This window comes from Prionailurus bengalensis, chromosome B3 (assembly GCF_016509475.1).
Source record: "Prionailurus bengalensis isolate Pbe53 chromosome B3, Fcat_Pben_1.1_paternal_pri, whole genome shotgun sequence".
Classification (NCBI taxonomy): Eukaryota; Metazoa; Chordata; class Mammalia; order Carnivora; family Felidae; genus Prionailurus; species Prionailurus bengalensis.
The window spans coordinates 63,405,001-63,414,208 of NC_057355.1; the positions used below are offsets into that span (position 1 = coordinate 63,405,001).

Below are 9,208 nucleotides of genomic sequence, written 5' to 3' on the forward strand. Positions count from 1 at the left end.
AGGCTTGTTAGGCAGTGTTTGATTTAAATATACAAAGAGAATTATTTTTCTCCTTTGATATTTGTTAAGTGTAAATAAACAGAAATGGATCTTATGAAGTTACCTTTTATTGATTTCTTATAATGTGCCAGCTACCGTTAGAGGTTTTCATTACTTGAATATTATATAGCCCACAAAATAACCTTACAAAATAGACATTTTAAAAAAGTAATCCCTACACCCAACGAGGGGCTCAAACTTACGACCCTGAGATCAACAGTCACATGCTGTACTGAGCCAGCCAGATGTCCCCCAAATAGGCATTTTTATCCTTATTTGGTAGATGAGGAAACTAAACTTAGAGAGGTCATGTTAACTGCCCAGTGTCACAAATGGAAACGGTAGAGCAGGTGTTCAAACCCTGGTCTAACTGACTCCATTCCCCAGAAATAAATCAATACCTTCCATTCCCAGAAATAAAATAAAGTCTGTGCTTTTTTTTTTTTTTTTAATATGGAACACTTTATAAATTTGTGTGTCATCCCTGTGCAGGGGCCACGCTAATCTTCTCTGTATCATTCTAATTTTAGTATATGTGCTGCCAGAGCGAGCACAAGTTTGTGTTTTCTTAAATATGCAGGCCCCAGTTTCCATAATTATATCTGGCAGGATAGTCTGGGTTATGCTATGATATTGAGCAGCTCTGAAAATCTTGGTTGTTTAGTATAATCAAATTTATTTCTCGCTCCTACAAAACTTGTTATGGGTCTGGGTGGCTCATCAGGGCTACCCTCCCCTTATCCCAATCCACAGTGGTGGCTCAAAAATATAGGCTACCTCTGGGGTGCCTGGGTGGCTCAGTTGGTTAAGCATCTGACTTCGGCTCAGGTCATGATCTTGCAGTCCATGGGTTCGAGCCCCATGTCAGGCTCTGTGCTGACCGCTCAGAGCTTGGAGCTTGCTTCAGATTCTCTGTCTCCCCCGCCTCTCTGACTCTTCCCAGCTCATGCTCTGTCTCTCTCTCAAAAATAAAAAAACATAAAAACAATTTTTTTTTGAAATATAGGCTACTTCTGAGCCCATGTTTTATCTCTTCCAGTTCCACCCAAGATCCCTTCCACTACTGCAATGACAAGGCAGCAGAGAGACTTGAGAATCACAAACAGCTTTACACTGCCACAGCCCAGAAATGATTTGTCACTTTTGCCCACGTATTGTTAGTCATAATAGTCACATGACCCTGCTCACTTGCAAGGGCAGCTGAGAAAAGTAGTCTTCTGTGTATCTGGAAGAAGAGAATAAGATAGTGTTGAAACCTAATAATAGCTACATAATAACATGCATTAGCCATGTCTCATACAGGCATAGAAATAGCCATGTGGAAATAGAACCCCTTGTTCCAGACGGGTAACCAGGGGCCATAAGGACCCCTCTTCTCTCTGCAGGCTGCTGCTTGGGCTTACCAACTCCAAACACTCCCATTTCTCCAGCTTTTCTCTTCTTTTCACCTTTAGTGAGAGGCCACACAGGGCAGGTGAGGATGTGGTGTCAGGGACCAGAAGGAGGAGGAGAAGACCCTCAGTGAAGAAAAGAGAGAAGGGAGGAAAAAATAAAACCCCAGGCTCCTCCTCACTTACCCCCACATCTTGGGCTTTGTAATTATCCTAAATCCTGTTCCATCTCTTCTTCCTGCTACCTAACCCCCTCCCGCTGTTTAATAAATGCCCAAGAAAGTTGGAATCTGGGAATTCTCTTGAACATAGATGAATCCTATTTTTTTTTTAATTTTTTTTTCAACGTTTATTTATTTTTGGGACAGAGAGAGACAGAGCATGAATGGGGGAGGGGCAGAGAGAGAGGGAGACACAGAATCGGAAACAGGCTCCAGGCTCCGAGCCATCAGCCCAGAGCCTGATGCGGGGCTCGAACTCGCGGACCGCGAGATCGTGACCTGGCTGAAGTCGGACGCTTAACTGACTGCGCCACCCAGGCGCCCCCTATTTTTTTTTTTTTTTTAATTTAAGTTCAAGTTAGTTAACATACAGTACAGTCTTAGCTTCAGGAATAGAACCCAGCGATGTACCTCTTACATATGACACCCATGGCTCATCCCCAGAAGTGCCCTTCTTAACGCCCATCACCCATTTAACCCATCCCTCTACCTTCCACCCCTACAGCAACCCTCAGTTTGTTCTCTGTATCTAAGAGTCTCTATGGTTTGCCTCCCTCTCTGTTTTTATATTATTTTTCCTTCCCTTCCCCTCTATTCCTCTGTTGTGTTTCTCAAATTCCATGAGTGAAATCATATGATACATAGATGAATCCTATCATAGTTTATAATTAGGGAAAGACATGTTATTACCACCCACATGCAAATTTTGCCTACCACTACACCATAGTAATATAAGGAAAAAAGAAAAGAGAGACAGAGTAGGCTTTTTAAAATTATCTATTACCTTATTTGTTCTAGTCAGACTTTAACTAATTGGATGAGACCCACCCACAGTAAGGACAGGAATCTTTACTCAGTCTGCAGGTTCAATTTTTTTTTTATTTTTTTGGTAATGTTTGTTTATTTTTGAGAGTGGCAGAGAGAAGGAGACAGAATCCAAAGCAGGCTCCAGGCTCTGAGCTGTCAGCAGAGCCTGATGCAGGGCTTGAACCCACGAACTGTGAGATCATGACCTGAGCTGAAGTCTGACACTTAACTGCCTGAGCCACCCAGGCGTCCCTGAATAGTGTTTGGCCAAATACCTGAGCAAGTCAAGTGGTCTAGTCAAGTTGACACATAAAATTAACCATCATATCTATCTCACATGGTTCCAAGAATGAAAATCCCTAAGCAAATTCCAGTAGGTATATGATTAAGAAAGGTGATTGGAGAAAGCTATGAGAAACTGTTCTATTCCACACTACTGTATTCCTGCCTTCCCAGCAAAAAGGCATAAAATTTTGTTAAATGAGTGAATTACTGGCATAAGAAGAATTACTGGCTCTTTTAAATGCCATGGAGACTAAAGAAAGTAGACCTAAAGACTAAGTAGGACCTCCCTGGGAGTCCTTAATCTCTAGAGCCTCTCACTCCTTTTTGTCCCCACTCTTCCCGAGAGCCCTATCATTATGTTTATTATTTCAGTAAGAAAATGGACCCTGAGTGCTAAATAACTTATTTAAGAACTTTGGGAACACAGCTGTTTTAAGTTGGGAGAATGCCTTAGTAATATTCATTATGGGAAAGGAATGTTACTTGTAACAGTATTATCTAAGAGCCAGAGGTTTCTTATTTTCTCCTCCATTTCCCATTAAGACAGGGAAACTGAAAGACCCCATAAATGATGGCTTTTTTACTGTTGTTGTTACTATTCCTGCTAGGACCTGCACTCTGCCTTACGCATGGCTTATTGTATGTCCTCTTTGTTTTTCAATTTTTTTAATATATTTAAAATTTTAAAATGTTTATTCATTTTTGAGAGAGACAGAGAGAGACAGCATGATTGGGGGAGGGGCAGAGAGAGAGGGAGACACAGAATCCAATGCAGGTTCCAAGCTCCAAGCTGACAGCACAGGGCCCAATACGGGGCTCAAACTCACCAACCTTGAGATCATGACCTGAGCCGAAGACGCTTAACCAACCAAACCACCCAGGCACCCCACTGTATGTCCTCTTTGTAAAGGTGAAGGAGTTAATGAATGGTTACTTTGGAGGCTTCCAGCACAATAGGCAACAGATAGGAGTGACTGGTCAAGGTCATCATGAGTGTTTTCCAAGACCACTGACTCCTCACACCTTGATGCCAACACCCCTAGCTCCAGGGCGTAAGTGACTTATGGAGGACACTTGAGCACAACTTGTTTTGACCAATGCCTGGATGCCTGAGAGGACACATATGGCAGACCACCATCACCAATTAAAAAAAAAAACAGGGGCGCCTGGGTGGCTCAGTCGGTTAAGCGTCCGACTTCAACTCAGGTCACGATCTCGTGGTCTGTGAGTTCGAGCCCCGCGTCGGGCTCTGGGCTGATGGCTCAGAGCCTGGAGCCTGTTTCCGATTCTGTGTCTCCCTCTCTCTCTGCCCCTCCCCCGTTCATGCTCTGTCTCTCTCTGTCTCAAGAATAAATAAACGTTAAAAAAATTAAAAACAAAAAAAAACAAAAAAAAACCAGACCCCAAGCAATGACAAGACTCTTTTCTTTCCTTGCTGAGTCTCTCAGACATTCTATCTGTATCTTCTCTCTCTGTACATGTCTTTGATAAACATCACTCTTACTTCCTCTTGGCTAGTGTTTGATTTCCATCCTGTGCAAGGCCAAGGATCCTCCTGGCTGGTCCTGCAGAACCCCCTCTGCATCCTCAGACTCAGCTAGCCTGCATCACCATTATCTGACTTTACTGTAGTTCCAGAAATTTTACTGTAGTTTCAGAAATTTTTGGATAAAAATTAGGTAGCACATAAATGTAGGCTTGTAGTCCTTCCACCTGCTTTTAGCCATGGCTGTGTACTTGACTGTTGTTTGGTATTAATATTGACCAGCTCATATCTACATAACACCTGGACATGGTAAGTAATTGGAGCAGACTCCAATTAGCTTGTTTTTTGTTTGTTTTTTTACCTCTTCAGGTTTAATTCTGAAAAAAATATATATCGAAAAAGAGACCTTTTGAATGATTTTTTTGGACAAAATTTTCCTTAAATGGCCACAATATTTCTCTTTCCACATGCTCTTCTTACAATGTAACTGTTACTTCTCCCATTAAGAAGTATAGTCACGTTCTTTCCCCTTAAATGTGTTTGTTTGTTTCCCATTGCTTCAACAAATAGAATATAGTGAAAATGATGTTATTTGACTTCTCAGATTAGGCCATGGAATTCAATGCATCTTCTGCATTTGAAAGAGGACTTCCAGCTACCTCCAAACATTCTAATTAAGTTCTTTCTAGCTTATTTCTTAACTCAGGCAAAAGACCCTATGGGCAAAGCATCCCCTGAGAGAAACTGAAGGTACTCCCTCAAGCAACAAGGACTGCCCTGACCCAGCAACACCCTGCCCTTGATAGACGTCAAGACAATGATCGACCTGACCTTCACTGTCCACCTGCACAAACCAACTGACCTTTGCCCTACAATTTCCTTATATAAACCTGGGTGCATTTTCAGCCCTTTGGAGACAGTCTTTGAAATGCTAGTCGGCTGTCCTCCTAGCGTTGGTCTCACTGAAATAAATTCTTTTCTTGTCTCACCACTACTCATCTCTCTGCTTTTGATTTGGTGAGCGGTGAGTGGCCCAACCTGGTCTGTTTGAGACACCCAGAGCTACGTGCTCTTGTACCCCTGTGCCCCAGCTATACCTTGTCCTCTTGGGACTTTCTCTTGGAGTGCTCACTTTTGGAACATAGTTGCCAGGCAGGGAGGAAGTCAAGCAACCAGATGGAGGGGCCACGTATAGGCATTCCAGCTCACAGTTCTAGATGAAGTCCCAACAACAGCTAGCATCAACTGCCAGATGCGTGAATGATCAAGCCTTCAGATTCCAGACCCTGGCCTTGATTTTGAGCTGCGCCAGCCGATGTCACGTGGTGCAGACGAGCTGTTCCACTGAGCCTTGCCCAAATTGCATATCTGTGAGCAAAATAAGGAATAGGTGCTGTTTAGGCTACTAAGTTTGCAATGACCAGACAAGTATAAGTAACACTACTATAGACACAACTTCTATTTAAATCATATCCAAACTCTTCTATCAATCTTGAATTCTCCTGTACTTAGTGAAAAGTTCACAAAGCACACAGCCATTGTGTACACACAGCCATTGCTACTCTATTCCTGTCCGTGATCTTATATTTTCACAATGCAATCCATCCCCGAGTCTGGGGATCATGGTCACCTCAGCTGATGAGGTTCCTTTTTTTTTTAATTTTGTTTTTAAGTAATCTCTACACCCAACATGGGGCTCAAACGTGTGACCCCAAGATCAAGAGTCACATGCTCTACTGACTGAGCCAGCCAGGTGCCCCAAGTTAATTCTTGATTCTGTTACGGAACCAGGCTGGAACGCTGGTGGAAAAACCAAGCGGCACTTGGAGATCTTGGTGGATCGGAGATTTATTAAACACCGGCAGGCTCAGAGGAGGCAGTTTTTCCAAAGATTTGAGTGCTGAATGCAAGCGGGTAGGGTCATTTATAGTTGTCAGCCTCCATATTTGTGTGTGTGTGTGTGTGTGTGTGTGTGTGCGCGTGCACGCACGCGGGGGCGGGGGGGGGGGGGGGGCTCGCACGCGCAGCAAACAGGGCAAGAAGAACTCGGAAGAGGAGTCTCTAAGCTAGAGACCAGAGCTTGTTTTAGTCCCGTCGACCATCTTATGGTGTAAAAATTTATTCATTTTCCCAACATCCCCCCCCCCCCCCGATGCCTTTTTAAAAATCTTTTATTAGGCATCACTTTTTAGCTCTAAGGGTTGTACCCTTGGAAGGCTAAGATACGTGCTCCAGTTTGGCAAGGAACAGTGTCTTCAATAAAACATACCAGGGTATTTAGTATACAAGGGCCTCTGGTCACAAGTAAAATTATGGAAAGCAGGGAGCCAGGATGCCCAGTCTGTGAGATCCCATCCTTTCCATTGACTGATACTTTCCTGTTGTCTATGTTGAATTCTTTCCTTGAGCTCCTTAACCTTAGTCCTGGCTATTCCTGATTGGCTTACAAAATCTCTCTCCCCCAGAGAGATACAAGTCCCTCCTTCTTCTGAAGTGAGGAGGTCAAGGGCTCGCCTATTTTGCAGAGACACTGCTGCCAGGGAGTTTATTTGGTTTGTAAGGTTACCAGAGATTCTGCCATCTGTCCCATGTCCAGCTTGTTGGTGCAGTCTCTATTAGCCCAATAGCAAGAAGCAAGATCAGGGCTATGACACCAGTAAGGGGCAAGGGCTGGCAGAGTTGCATCCGAACCGTTGGGCTCGGTGCACACGCTGATTCCTCAAACTTCTGCTGTGCACAGGCCAGCCAGCTTCTGGGGTGTGGCTGGGGCAGGGCTGGGGATCTCAGGGGCCAGTGTCTTTTTGAGGGTCAGTTTAAGCAGGTTGACTGGATCTGGATCACTTTGCCAGGTTGAGGGTTCCGCTGAATTGGCCTTCTTAGCTCTGGAGTGATGGACCCATGGGGTGATACCTGAAACTGAATCCTCTATTTGGTTGTATGTCTGTAAAGTCCACCTCCAAGTCTTTGAAAGGGGCAGGTTTCTGGTAACTGTCAGATCAGATTTAGGGAAGATATGGTTTGCATATTTAGAGATCCATCCTGTTTTTCAGTTGTTTAAATAATAATATGCTCACAGGGTCTTATTATTATCCCCACAGAATAACAAGCACAGAAGATTGTCTTTACATGAAACACTGTGACAATTTTTCTCAAGTTTACCTCAAGTTGTCTAGTTTAGGTAAACAACAAACATTTAAAGACAATCATAACTAGACTTTAACATCCATAACGGTGCATTGTTGAAACATAGTTTTTTCTCCCTAAAAAAACCCCCTTTCCAGAGATAGCCAAATTGAGACCAATGCATTTGTAGAACAAGCCCAGTCTTAACAAACCTGGCCTAATTATTTACATAAGCTCAGCAAGAATAGCAATTGATCATGAGGATCTTTTAAAGTTTGCTTTGCTAGAACCTTTTATAAAGAATCTCTGGGTTGAACTTTTAGTAGCCTCTCCAGGCCAAAAGCCAAGCCAAATACTTGCCATCGGACAGGCCTGCAATACCTGTAGAATTGGGCGAATTCCTCTTCACGAGGTCCCCAAGATATCCTGAGTTCCTGCACCTGCCAGGAAGTGACCTTCTTTACTCACCTGGTGAGGCTGCTGGGAACTCTGTAAGCAAGGCACCAGGCCAACATTTCCAAGGGGCTTTAAGGCTCCATGTTTCATAAAGCCAACCTTAGTTCCTTAAAGCTGTCTGGTCATATCTGAGTCTATGGATGTCACTCTCACATATGACATTCCAGTCAAAGCCTTGGTAAAATAACCAGTATTTCCAATGGTGACCTGTTCATCTTGTAAGATGAACAGGTTCTTATTGAACTTATGCAAACAATTGTAATTGCCATGAAAGAAAGAATACTCACTGAGAGTTTTTGAATTTCAGGGGAGTTATGTAGAGAGAAAAGATAAATGCTTCAGTTTACAAATGAATACTTATGACACTTCTGTATATCATAGATATCTTAAGAGAAAGTTTCCTTAATCTGGAAAAGCAAACATTAGAGAACCAGCAATATTTTCTTTTTTTTTTTAATTTTTTTTTTAACGTTTATTTACTTTTGAGACAGAGAGAGACAGAGCATGAGCAGGGGAGGGGCAGAGAGAGAGGGAGACACCGAATCTGAAACAGGCTCCAGGCTCTGAGCTGTCAGCACAGAGCCCGACGCGGGGCTCGAACTCGCGAACCGTGAGATCATGACCTGAGCCGAAATCGGACGCTTAACTGACTGAGCCACCCAGGCGCCCCAAACCAGCAATATTTTCAACACAAGAATCACAAAACTATAATCTTCCTCAGTTCATTTAATCCCATGTTCCTAATTCTTGTTCAATTTGAATGCAGCTTTTTAGTCCTGGAAATTCTTACCCGTTTTAGTATTAATCTTAAAGATGTCGGATACCTGTATGTGTCCCCAAAGTCCTTTTTATAAATCTCCTTGAAGAAGAAATACATTTTGTGAGAGAATAAGAACAATTATAAATGACAAAATCTCAGAAATGGACATTGTTAAAGATCTGATGAGAGTTCATTATGATGCAATTGACAAAGAAATTCAGTTATTTCTGTGACACATAGCACTTTAAGTAATCAGAATACTAAGTGATTACCTTATACCAAAACATTAAAACTTTAGGAACTGCATATATATTTGGCAGTTACAGTATTTACCTGTGCAAAACAAGCTAAGTTTTATCATTGTATGACAGTGCCTTTCCAAGTAACTTAGCATCCCAAATAAAAGGGCCTAATTGGTCAAAAAGACTTCATTTACCATTTAAATCCTGGGAAGTTTGTTAAAACCTTGGGAAGTTATAAGTACATCCTAAATAGGATTACAGATCATTACAAATCTTAAAACTTTATTCAGCCACGGTGGCAATAAAAGATTCTAAAGGTGAATGTATAGCATTATGTAGTAGTTACCAAAACCTAGCTCCTTTCACATTGAGAAGTTTTAACTAAGTAATCAAAGACC

At 42.5% G+C, this 9,208-nt stretch overlaps 1 non-coding gene across 1 annotated transcript; it reads right to left on the reverse strand.

Moving 5' to 3' along the window:
- Positions 1 to 486: 486 nt before the first annotated feature.
- Positions 487 to 593, reverse strand: LOC122469689. The gene has a single exon (XR_006293584.1). It is a non-coding gene; the product is annotated as a U6 spliceosomal RNA (small nuclear RNA).
- Positions 594 to 9,208: the final 8,615 nt, after the last annotated feature.